Below are 13,798 nucleotides of genomic sequence, written 5' to 3' on the forward strand. Positions count from 1 at the left end.
AGAACTCACCATCCATGGAAAACCAGCTGTTTTTTCAACAGCCATCTCATCATGATTAAATTCTTTTCCAAACAATACATATTCTGTTAACAATTTCTTTTAAGGAAGAACGGATTTGCTCTGCTGTGTATTGTATGGTGCTTGTTCGTTTAGAAGAAATGCTTTTTCTTTAGCTAACATATTTTAACAAATCGTATTGCTTATTCTTATGCAAACTGAGGTGCTTCTCTAAGTGTCTATGAAAAACATTGCTAATGGGGATTAAAAGAGAAATCAGGAGGAAAAACCAATATCCAAAAATTAGAATCCCAATAATAGAAGGGATCTCAGAGGTTATTTGTTCCAAACTCTACCAAACTCTTCTCCTTTCCAACAAGTGGCTTGCCAGTCTTCTCCTGAAGACTTATATTAATAGGCAATTCACGAATTCTCAAAGTGGCCTGTTCCACCTTGGCACAATTCTAATTCTTAGGAAGATTCTGTATATTAAATACATATTCATTTCTCCACAACTTCCACCCATTTCTTCTAGTGCAACTCTCTGGGCCCAAACAGAACCAGGCTAATCCCTCATCCACATGGTAGCCCTTCCATGGTAGCTTGAAGAAAACTAACATTCCTCTCCCCCATCTCCAATCTTCTCTTTATGTGGTATGGTTTCTAGTCCCTTAATCCTCTTCTGCATATACTCTGGTTTTTCAATATCCTTTTTAAAATGCTGCACCCAGAACAGAACACTAGGATTTTACATAGTAATTGCCATCAAAATACCTCTAAGAACCATATCCTCAAATAGTTTGAGGATCTTGATAGCTGAAACTATTTACGTGTGATTTATGTATAATTTCCAAATGCCTGCATAGATCATGCAACCTATTCTCAATGGGCCTACTCCACTAATAATTACCACATCTGCTATTTCTAAACAGCAAGGTTCCTTTGTCTACATTTCAGGCTCTCTGTAATAGGGCCCTGCCTTGTCTACTCAACCATATCTCCCAGAACTCCTCAACACAGACTCTGTTCTAGTTAGACTTGCCTTGTCGCTGTTCTCCAGACACATCCCAGGCTCCTTCATAGCTTCCCAAGCTATGTTTCTACTGTACTCCTAGGCTAGAATGCCCTTATGCTAAGTCTGGAATTTTCCCTGGAAAATGTTAAAGTGACATCTTTCTGGGAAGCCTCCTAAGAAATGAGGTAGCATCATCAAAGTGTTATATGTAAGCATTCACAATCATATAATGCTTTCATCTTTGACCACAAATAGAGAAGAGTGTCTAGTTCATGAATAATATGATCAATTGCAGGAACTTGTGATGGTTAGCCCAGAGAAGACAATACTGAGGAAGATACAATAATTGTCTTTAGACCTCTAAAGGGATAGGGATAGATTTGTTCTACTTGGCTGCAGAAGACAGAAATAAAAAGCAGTGTATAGACGTTGCAGAGAGACAGATGGGAGGAAGTTACAAGAGACAAATTTAGCCTTCATGAAAGCAAAAACTTGCTAACAATTAGACTGATCCAAGAGTGAATTGGGCTGCCTTGGGTGATAATGTATTGCTTGCCCAACCCCCAGCCCCTGGAGGTCTTCAAGCCAAGGCTAGATGACCACTTGATGTAGAGAGGATTCTTTTTGAGTTGTCCCTTGAGGTCCCTTCCAACTAAGATTCTGTGATTCTGTCTCAATTTCCTAGGGTCTTTTCAACTGAATTTGATAATGCGATATGGAATATACATATGCATACATATCTGCATATTGTTATGTTATATATAATATGATATGATATAATACAAAATATCATGTGATATGATATGATGTATGGACCTGCTGAGATTTAGCAATACACCAAATCTGGAGAAAAGACAGCAATAATATCTGAATAAATAATGTATAGACTTTGGTACTTAAAGTCATTATAGAAAGGTAAGTGCTTTGTTGTTGAATTACTTTGATGTTTGAAGAGTATACTATCATGACCAACCATTTAATCCCTCCTTGAGTCCCCCAGACATACCTTACCTCACCGTTTTAGCTTAGGACCTTGACTCATACTTTCACCAAAAAATTTGAGGTCGTGCACCAATAACTCCTTCTCTCACTTTCTCATCTCACATCGTCCTTCCCAAATATCTCCTCCTTCCCTGACATACAAAGTATGTCTTTAAAAATGTCCCTTCTTGACAAGGCAAACTCCTCTATATGCATAAGTGAACCTACTCTAGTCTGTTTTCTTCAGCAGATTGCTCCCTCTATAGTTTCCATTTGCTTTTTTAGTAATCTTCAATGTCTCTCTCTCTCTCTCTCTCTCTCTCTCTCTCTCTCTCTCTCTCTCTCTCTCTCTCTCTCTCTCTTCTCTCTCTCTCTCTCTCCCTCTCCCTCTTCCTCTCCCTCTCTTCCCTCCCAGCTGCCTCCTTGTTGTCTACAAACACACCAGTGTCTCTCCATTCTTAAAACAAAACAAAACCATTCACTTGATCTTCTCTAGCTATCAAGTTCTATCTTTCCTCCCTTTCATTGTGAAAGCCGTTAGGAAAACTTTCTATAATAAGCACCTCCACTTCCTCTCTTGTCACTCAATTCTAAACCTTTTGCAGTCTGGCTTCTGATCCCCTCATTCACCTGAAACTACTCTCTCCAAATTTACTAATGAATACTTTATGGCCAAATCTAATGGCCTCTTCTTGATCCTCATTATTTACTTGTGCATAGTATGTGTCATTGCTTATCATACTTTTCATTTAGGTATTCTCTCGTTTCTAGTTTTTCCATGACACTGGCAGATCTTAGGCATTTTCTACCTATTTGACTTCTCCTCAGTCTCCTTTGCTGAATCTTCCTCCAGGTCATGCCCACTACCTGTGAATGTCCCCCAAAGGTTTCTCCTAGGCACTCTTCTCTTTTCCCTCTATATTATTTTATGTGGTGTTCTCATTAGCTGTGAGACCAAGGACAGAGTTTATAGTAATAAATAAATGAGATGGCTTAGTGTTCATTCATAGGTAATGGGAATGGGCTCTGGAGTTACAGATGGATGACACAGGGTTTTTCTTCTGGTCCTGATACTACTAGTTGTATGACTTGGACACCTTAGTTTTATCATCTATAAAATGGGCCTTAAAATATTACTATAATTTCATATTTGTTGGCAGCTCCAAAGATGAAAACATCCCCTAACTACATATACTTGCAACTTATCTATAACTAAGAATTTTGGAGAGTTGCCTGGGACACTGAAGGTTAGAAAATTTTCCCATGATCATATAGCTGGTGTGTGTCAGAGGCAATACTTGAGCACGGGTCTTCATGGCTCCAAGGAAGGCCCTCTGTCAACCATCTCATAATATCTTTCCAAGGTATTTTTTTAATTGACTAATAATTATTGACTAACAAATGCAAATTAAGTTATCATTGTTGTTCAGTCGTTTCAGTCGTGTCTGACTCTTTGTGACCCCATTTGGGATTTTCTTGGCAAATATACTGGAGCCATTTCCTTCTCCAAATCATTTCACAGATGAGGAAACTAAGGCAAAAAGGTTAAGTGACTTGCCCAGGGTCACAAAGCTAGTGTCTGAGGCCAGATTTGAACTCAGGAAGATAAGTCTTCTTAATTCCAGGCTCAGCACTCCATCCTCTGTGCTGCCTAGCTACCCTGAAAATTAAGTTCAGCAAATTAAATAAGGCAATTATCTCATCATGATAAGTGAGAATTCCCAAGATAGAAAAAGTTCTGAAATCAAAGCATAAGCTTTCCCTTTTTAATTTTTTATAAAACAAAATTTTTAATTAAGATTTCACTTCAACAATCCCATTGAAAAACTAATTTCAGCCATAGTTTCAACATTTTACTTTCACTAGGTTGCAACCCAATATGATCAGTCATTATTCTCAAGTGATCATCTATCATTCTTAGTGCACATTCCATTTAAGATTGAATTGACTGTCATATTCTGGGAAACAGCTTGCTTGGGTCAGGAACAATTTATTATCACTAATTTTATGCATTCATTTTTCCATAGCAAAAATGGATTGTCAAACATAGTCCCTATTTCAAAGGACATTTCACAAAAAGGCAATAATTTAAACTGTTAAATTTTATATCATTTTTGCAAACTGTTCTACAACCCACATGAAAATAGTTATGAGGATCTTCAGTTGCACCCTCTGCAGCCATAGTGGCAAATAGAGAAGAAAGATTAATGTCACTCCGCGTGGTGCAAAGTAAGCCAGCCACAGAACAAAGAATGAGATTTATTCAATTCACCTGAGGCTGTCTCAATACCATTAGTGGCAGGACAGGTATTTTGGAATTTGAGGTGAACTATGGTGAATCAAGTCAAGCAGATGTTTTCTGCCTGTCTTTTTGGATTGTATTCATGTAGCCACAGTCTAAGAGAGGACTAATGAATACTTGCTCTAGTGATGAAATTTTCAGCAGTGCTGCCAATTTCAATCGTTCTGTTTCCACAAACAAGATGGCAAGACACTGGAGGGATCTTATTAAAGTCATTAGTTTACTATTTTCTTTGTGCCCTATTGTGTATACATTAAGTGTATGCATGCACATGCACAAATGGATGTGCTTGTTACATAACATCTTCCAAGTAAAGTTTAAAACACTGAAACCATCTGATTTGCATTTTTCCAACAAGAGTCGACATATGTATTTATTTATGAAAATACTTTTGGCATTAGACTTTCTATTAAATAATAATAAAAACCTTGCTATGTCACCCTGGGGAATCTGGCATTCAGCCTACCTCCTACCCGGTTCTGTATTCCCTGTTCCTCAAGCCCCTGCCTTCACTAGCCCACTGAATGTACAACTTAAACCATGGATAGTGTCTAAAGAGAAAGAAAAGCTGGAGGTTGAATCTATTAGTGTGGCTGTGACTCCAATAGTACTATAGAGTTTCCTCAGTGCTTTTCACACAGCAATCTGTAAGGTAGGTTATGCAAATATTATTATTTCCAATTTGAAAATGAAGAAATTGAGGCTCAGATGGATTAGTTTACTTGCCTGAGGTTAAATGGCAATATAGGCAAAAATACAAATTCTTCACGTGGCATTTCAGGCATTCCATAATCTGGCTCCAATCTAACTTTGGAGTCTGAGCTTTTCCCCAATCCAATGCTGCCATCTCCCACCTTGCTCCATTTGTATACCAGTGCCCAACACTTCCATTAACATGCTGTCACAACTCTTTTGGGAAGCAGGCTCCCTGCTTCTTACATGTGGGGCAATCCTATCATTGGCGTCCTGTGAATATTCAAAGTAACTGGGTTCACTCCCTTTTAATATTGATTCTCTATGGGCCCAAAATACCAGTCTCCAAATGATAAAAGTTATGAATCAACCATAGATCAATGGAGCAACAGATGGTGATGGTAAATATGCTACAGTATATTGTTGATGAGGAACTGTGATCCAGCAACAATGGAAAAAATGTCATCAATAAAGGTATGACCAGCAAGGAAAGAAGTTATGTCATGTGAGAGAATAAGCAAAAGCACATGAGAAGAAGCTAGGTGGTGGAGTAGATAGAGTACTAGGCTGAGAAACAGGGAGACATCTTCCTGAGTTCAAATCTGGTCTCAGGTACTTATTAGCTGTGTGACTCTGGGCAAGTCACTTAATCCTGTTTGCCTCAGTTTCCTCATCTGTGAAAAGAGCTGGAGAAGGAAATGGAAAACCACTTTGGTATCTTTGCCAAGAAAACCCCAGATGGGGTTCAATGGGGTTCACTCAACAACAATAACAGATGAATAGTCTCCATTGGCAGAGAATATTAAGGGAATTTGAATAAGATTTCTAGCATATTGGGTATCTCCCTGTGAAGGATTTTTGGAAGGTCATGGACATGAGCCACACAAGAAGAAAAGGAATAGTTAGATTGCAGTGTGTACTATTGGAAGGAGTACCCATATAACTGAGATCACAGATCCATTGATTCATTGAATTGAATTGAAATGGTGGTTCGGAGACTTAAATGGATATTTTAATATCAAGTCCAATGCTATTTGCAATACACAATAATGTCTCATTGTCCTTGGAGTCCTTTGTCCATACTGGGTTTCATTTTGTGTTGAATGGGCACAAATAGCTGACTCCACTGGAGGTCCAAGGAAGCTATAACTAAATATAAAAGATTCAAAGAAGAAATACTATCTAGTGAACAGGTTTTTGAATATTGAAGAAGAGGGGAAGATGTGCAGATCACATTTGAAAACTTGATAGTATTCTGAGTTATTGACTAATTTACTTCACCAATTTATTAGTTTACTTAACTTACTGTCCCCTTGAAAAGAAATTAATACTCAAAATTTAAGGATTTAGGTCAGGGATTTCCAGTCCTTTAGTAATCATCATTCCCTACTTTGTTTCCTCTTTGCAGTTTGCTCTTAAATTCCCTTCCAGGTGCTCTTTGAAAAATATTTCGGTACTTTGATTGACCCATGTTCTTTACTAAGTGGAAATTCCTTCCATTAATGTGTATCATACCTTCTTTTCCTCTTATCCTATGTGATTCTTTTCTATAATTTTCCATAAATGCTTCTTAGAGGAACCACCCATTTCCAAAGGCCTTAGGTCATCTATTTGCCTCTCAAAATTCTTGCTACATGGCTAGCTGACCAACTTTTTAAAACTTTTTTTTAAGGAGAAGATACATTATTTCAATGGTTCAGGAAATTCCCAATGAGAAAACTCCCTCCACCAATACAGATGAGTCCCAGCTCTATTAACTTAGTTGCTTTAGGGTCAATGACAGACATCATACTCAGTATGCATCAGAAACAAGCCTTCAACCCAGGCTCCCTGATTGTGAGGTCAGCTCTCTATGTCTCCAACTCAATATTGCCAGTGCACTTTATGATTTCTATGATTTCTTCATGTTCACTCCTTTACTCTTGTCCTAGCTGTATACCTGACTCTCCAGACTTTTTACCATGTCCCAGAAATCTTCTCACCCTGATAAATTTCACTGCTCCTGACCATTCTCTTCTGATTGGTTAGTTCTTCCTGGACCTTCCATTTTGAAGAAATACCCATACCAGCCATGTTCCCTCCCTTCCTGCCTCTGCTCCTGACTTCCTAGACTTCTCCATTATGCTCTCAAGAAGGAACTTTCCCCTTTTCCCCTCCTCCCCTTCCTTACCCCTATCTACTTTTCAGCTACTTGTTATATGTTATCTTCACCCATTAGAATATAACCTTGTTGAAGGTAAGACTGTCTTTCTGTTTGGTTAATTAGTACCACAGTTAATTACTGGTGCACTTAATAAATGTTTGTTGACTTGACTGGACTCTATGATATCTTTTATTCTTCTTCTTTAGCATAAATCATCAATAGTAAATTCTACACACTTTATGCCCACTGTCTTTCCATTGCCTTTTGGGTCATCTATAATTTTGAGCTTTCTAAAATCAGAGTGCTCCTTGATTTGCAGCCAGGTAACTCACCAGGAGAGTACTGGAGTTAAAAAGATGGGCTTCTGTTTGAGAGCATTGAAAGCACTATTCAATTTTCCAAATGACATCCATCCTGATTTTTTCTTCATAATCCATTTAGTGCCTAGCAAATTATCCTTCTCTATATGGCATATGTGGAGGGAATATTGGAACAGCCCTTGGGGTACTTTAAGAAAACCAGCACTATCTCAAAACGTGTGGTGGTAGTGGTGGGGAGTATCACTTGTTTAGTGAAATTATGCTATGAAAGTTACCTTCAATAATAGGATGTCAAAAATGGGAAAGAACAACCCAGAAAAATCTAGAGAACATTAAGAACACAATTTTTTAAAAATAAGCTTTATTAATTCCTTTAGTATTTATATCATAGTTATTTCTGGATATGAACCCTACTCCCACCCCCACCCACCTCAAGATCCAGGAATAGAATCTTCCATGGTTAAAAAAAAAATTAGTTATGTGCAAAAACAACAAAAAGACTAAATCTAACCACACAATGGAATATCCTGCAACTATAGACCTAGTCCTCTCTGCTAAGAGGTAGGAGATAAAGGCTCATAGATTTAGACCTAAAAACCTTAGCAATTATTGAGACCAGGATGTTCTTATCCTTTTTTTTTTTTGCATCATGGAAAGTCTTTGGGAGCCTGGTAAAGCCTATGGTTTCTTTCTTAGAATAATGTGTTTAAAAGTATAAAATAAATACATAGGATTACCAAGGAAAGCAATTAAATTGAAATATAATGATCAAAATATTAAGAAAAAAAGTTTATGGACCACAGCTAACAACCCCTGATCTGGACCAACCCTCTAACTTTATAGATTAAAAAAACAAAAAACAGCCACAGGAAAGCAAAGTGATTTGCTAAAAAAAAAAAAAAAACCAAAAAGCCAAACCTGTAATAAGTGGCAAAGGCAAAATTAATACTCAAGTTAAGTGACCCCACCCCAGTACAGTGCTTTTTCCACTATATTATGATGCCATTCCATTCTATTCCTAGAGTCCACCATTGGTTATTATAGATACTCAGAGCTGATATCCTCTTAAGATTTCCTTTTCTTTTGGGTTATTGTCATCATAAAATATATCAGTCTTATGGTTGTGATTATTTCACCTTCTGTTGGTTCAGACAAATCTTCCAATATTCATTGGAATTCCTTGTCTTCATTTTTTATTACAGAGTAAGATTCAATTACATTTATGTACCATGATTAGTTCAGTCATTCTCCAATTAATGGGTACCAACTTTTTTTCTAATTCTTCGCTGTCAAAAAATGTACTACTATGAAAATTTTAGCATAAATAGAGCCTTTCTGTTTGACTTTGACCTCGTTGGGGTATATGGTCTATAATGGGACCATTGGGTCAAAGGAGATGTTTAACATTCACTTTTCTCACCTAACTCCAAATTGTTTTCAAGAACAGTGGGATCTGGGGCAGCTAGGTGGCACAATAGTTAGAGCACTGCCCCTGGAGTCAGGAGGACGTGAGTTCAAATACAGCCTCAGACATGCAACACTCACTAGCTGTGTGACTCTGGGTAAGTCACTTAACCCCAATTGCCTCACCAAACAAACAAACAAACAAACAAAAAAACAGTTGGATCAGTTTAAAAACTCCACTAACTTTGTGTTTTTGTGTTTGTCTTTCTATTGTTCTTCTACTGTTCTTCTATTGTTCTTTTTTGTGTAGTTAAAACTCTAAGTCCCACCTAGTGAGCCATCCCTTGTAACAGAATAAAAATGAGAAAAAAAGCATTTTAATAAAACTACCCAACATATCAACTGATATATGTAATATTCCATACCTAAAGTACCCTGACTTTGCAAAGAAGAAAGTACATTTTTCTCATCTCTTTGGGAATAAAGCTAAGTCATTTTAATTATATATTATTCAATTTTATGTTCATGCGATATACTTAATACAACAATTTCTGAGAGAAGAACACAAAGTTTGGCCTATGAACCTGTGAAAAACTATAATCTAATTGAGATTAACAGGTTCTAAAACTATTTTGGAAAGTTCCTGACTTTCTTAACAATCATTTATGTAAAATTAAAAGGCTTTTGGACAAACAAAATCAATTCAGGGTCAAAAAAAAATCTTTGCATAAAATATTGTTGAGTAAAGCCTGACACACAAGATATGTAGGGAATTAACAAAATGTATAAAGACTAAGCAGCATTCTTCAATAATCCAATAAGTGGATATGAACGTGATAAAGATTTAAATTATTAATTTTTACAAAACTCTAAAAATTAAACCATAAACATTGGTTAAAGATTAATCTGTTTCCTCTTGAAGAAGATTAAAAATCTAATAGATTCTTATTGTGGATTTCTAAAGGAGAAACAAGAGATTGATAGGTAAGACTAACTTGGCAACTAACTCAATGAGCTAGAATCAAGGATAATTCTCAGAAAGTTTCCCTAATTTTCCTTGAAAAATCAAAATAAAATATAATTCCATGCAGCATTAAAATCACTGCTTTCTGAGTGAGGAATTATTTACCAACAATATCAGAAAAGTAAAGAAAAGATTAGAAATTAATCTGTTTTTTGACGGAATGAATGGGAAGTCCATGGCTATGAAATATTTTAATAACATTTTGCAGTTGAACAGACTCTGAAAAGCTTGCAGAATAATGACTTTTTCTTGATATGGGTGCTTTGTCTTCTATTCTATGTTTTCTAAAGATATTTACCATTTGGGGAAAAGGACCCACATGTACAAAAATATTCATAGCAGCTCTTTTTGTGGTGGCAAAAAATTGGAAATTGAGAAGATGCCCATCAATTGGGGAATGGCTGAGCAAGTTGTGGTATATGAATGTAACGGAATACTATTGTTCTATAAGAAATGATGAATAGATTGACTTCAGAAAAACCTGGAAAGACCTGCATGATCTGATGCTGATTGAAGTGAGCAGAACCAAGAGAACTTTGTACACAATAACAGCCACGTTGCACAATGACTAATATTGATAAACTTAACCCTTCTCAGCATTATAAGGATCTAAGATATCTCCAGAGGCCTTGTGATGGAAAATGCTATCCACATTCAAAAAAAGAACTATGGAAGTTGAATCGCTATCTTTTTTTTTCTCTTTTGTTGAGTTTTGTTTCCTCTTTCTGATGGTTCCTCCTATTGGTTTCAACTTTTACTTACAACTTCACTAATGTGAAAATATGTTTAATAGGAATGTAAATGTATAGCCTATATCCGATTGTGTGCTGTCTTGGGGAGGGTGGTGGGGAGGAAAGGGGAGAAAAATTTTCAACTCAAAAGCATATAGAAGTGATTGTTGATAAATCAAAATAAATTAATAAAATGAAAAAAAAAGAAAAAATATTTACCATTTGCTTTTGTTTTTAACATTGCATTTAAAACTAATCCTTTCCCTTCCCCCCACCCACAAAAATCAAAACTAAGTGTTGAAAATGTTAAAAATGCTGAAAATATATACATTGTGAAATAATTATTAAAAAGAATTCCATTCTTAAAAAAAAGCTCTCACTTGATCATACCATCTCTGCTAGTTATCATCCTGTGGATCTCCTCTCTTTCGTGGCTAACCATCTACAGTAATCTTCACTTTCTTTTCTTTCATTCTCCTAACTCTGTGTAGTCTGACTTCTGAGCTTGACTGAAACTGATTTCTCCAAAGTTGCCATTGTTCTTTTAATCACCAAATGCAATTGTCTTTTTTTCAATTCTCATCCTTCTTGACCTTCCTGTTGCCTTCAATACTGTCAATCACCTTCTACTCCACGATATTTTCTTCTTTTTAGATTTTCACTATATTAGTCTCCTCTTACCTATCTGACCATTCCTTCTCAGTATCTTTTGCTAGACTTACATCTAAACCACACTTGCTAATCATGGATGTCCTTCAAGGTTTATCTTGAGCCATCTTCTCATCTCTTTCTATACTATTTTACTTGGTGATCTCAGCTCCCATAGATTAAATTATCAACTTTATAGTGAGCATTTTCAGTTTTATTTATCTAGCTTCCATTTCTCTCCTCACCTGTAGACTCACATCATCAACTGCCTGTTGGACATTTTGAACTGGATGCACCATGGACATCTTAACTATTCAAACCAGAACTCATTCTCTTTCTTCCCAAACCCTTCCATTTCCACACTTCACTGTCACTGTTGAGGATACCACCATCCTTGTAATGACCCAGGCTCAGAGAAAAATCATTTACCTAAGGTTACAAAGTTAAGCACTAAGAGCTAGGATTTTGACTTAGGTCTTATGAATCTAAATCTAGTGGTCTTCTGCTTTTGTCCTTGCTTATGCTTTATCCTCAGAGGAAATCTCGTAACTATCTATATCTAAATAGTCAAGATCTGTTTTTGGATATAATCCCATAGCAACAAGAGCATTCCTATTTATCCACTCAGTTGCCACATTATGCTGTTTCTCTTTCTCTGCACCTATTATATATGTTCCTCCTTTTTTATTCACAAAGTCACCACCCTAGTTCAGGCCCTCAGCATCCCCTATCTAGAGCATTGCAATAGCTTCTTAATTGATCTCTCCACTTCAAGTTTTTCCCTTCACAGCTGCCAAAGTGATTTTCCTAATGCAAATATCTAACCATGTCATTCCCCTGCTTAATAAATACTAATGGCTCCTTTTTGCCTCTAAGATGAAATATAAACTCATTTTGTGACATTTAAAGTGTTTTGCAATCTGGATGAAATCTATTTTTCTGATGTTATTATAAGTTATTCCTTTTCTTGCATTCCACAATCCAACCTAATTGGCCTTTTTACTTTTTTCTTAAATATAAGTCCATCTCCCACCTCCATACCTTTTCACTGACTGCCTTCTATTATGCACTCCCTCTCTACTTTGCCTCTTCCTTTGATAAAGATGTAAAACCCTCTGCTTCTTAATTGTGAGGTAAGCTTTACTTAGAAAAGGCAGCAGATGCTTTTAGGAATCCAAAATGTTATCTCAAATTTAAGAGACTGTTTGTCCTACTGTGTTTTGCTGACAATAAGACTGAAAATAATTCAAAGAAGTCAGCACATTCGCACCTTCTTTGATGTTAATTTTCTTTGAAAATGCCCTATTGTTGGCTCTAAATTGTTCTAAAACTGATAACCCTTTTATATCTATCTGGATGTATGACAACCTCTGTGTGACATATAACCTTTGAGGAGAGAAATCTAAGTTTGAATTTCAGCCTCAGATTTTTTTTTAAATTTCTAAGCATGCTATACTTTGTTAGGGGATTTTGCTTTTTTTTTTTTTAACACCTTCAAGAATTTATACCAGCACCACTTTTTACATGAAATCTCTCTTAGTCCCCCTAGCTTCTAGTGCTCACTACATATATTCTGTATCTATGTATTTATTTCCCTCATTAGAATGTAAGATCCTTGAAGGCAGGGATATTTCTTTTTTGTCTCTGTATTTCCAATATCTGGCACAACATAAGTACTTAATAAATGCTTGTTATTGATTGCTGGCATGTGCTTTTATGCTCACAAGATCAGTCAGTAGTGCCTACTATGTGCCAGGCATTTTGCTAAGCACTGGGGATGCAAACGCAAATGCAAATCAACATACGTTCAAGGACCTTACAATCTATTGGGGAAAGACAACACAAAAATGGAAGCTGAAATGGTGGGGAAAAAGGTACTCAGCAGCGGGGGAAAATGGAGTTCCAAAGAAATTTTAAAGCAGTGTAGCCAGGGAGAAATGGAGAAAATAGCTGTGCTGAGACCCTTCTTTAATTAGAGGCTCTAGGAACCCATGAACCTGCCCTCTAGTCAGTGGGTCCAATCTTAGCGTTACTGATTCATTTGAGCATTCAAGCACATTGAAAGATTCACCTGCTTGATTTCAATATCTAGGAATTTAGTTTACTCTCCAAATTCACTAAACAAGCCACACAAAGAATAAGATATGTATTTGAAAAAAAGATGATATCAGAAGAGATACACAGTGTACTTCAAGAACATTTCCAGAGTTCTAGGTTCATGTACAAGATAATACGTAAATATTTCTCCATGAAATATTTGTTTGGAAAATGCTAACAAAAAGCGCAAAACCCCCACAAAAACTTTTTTATCTCAAAATGACTATACATGCCAAAATTTTCTCCATCCAAAAATTTGCTGATTATCTCCTAACAAAATATTTAAAAGAGATTTATAATTGAGATATATTTTGCATTTTTCTTTACAAAAAGACAAGCGCCCCAAATTTGCTGACCTTTTCTGTGATGAGTGCCTCTGTCAGTAGCTTACTACTTAGAAGACAGTTTTCCAAAAATAAACACATATAATCTTTTCCATTGAA

Source organism: Phascolarctos cinereus, unplaced genomic scaffold (assembly GCF_003287225.1).
Source record: "Phascolarctos cinereus isolate Bilbo 61053 unplaced genomic scaffold, phaCin_HiC Scaffold_4;HRSCAF=312, whole genome shotgun sequence".
Taxonomy (NCBI): Eukaryota; Metazoa; Chordata; class Mammalia; order Diprotodontia; family Phascolarctidae; genus Phascolarctos; species Phascolarctos cinereus.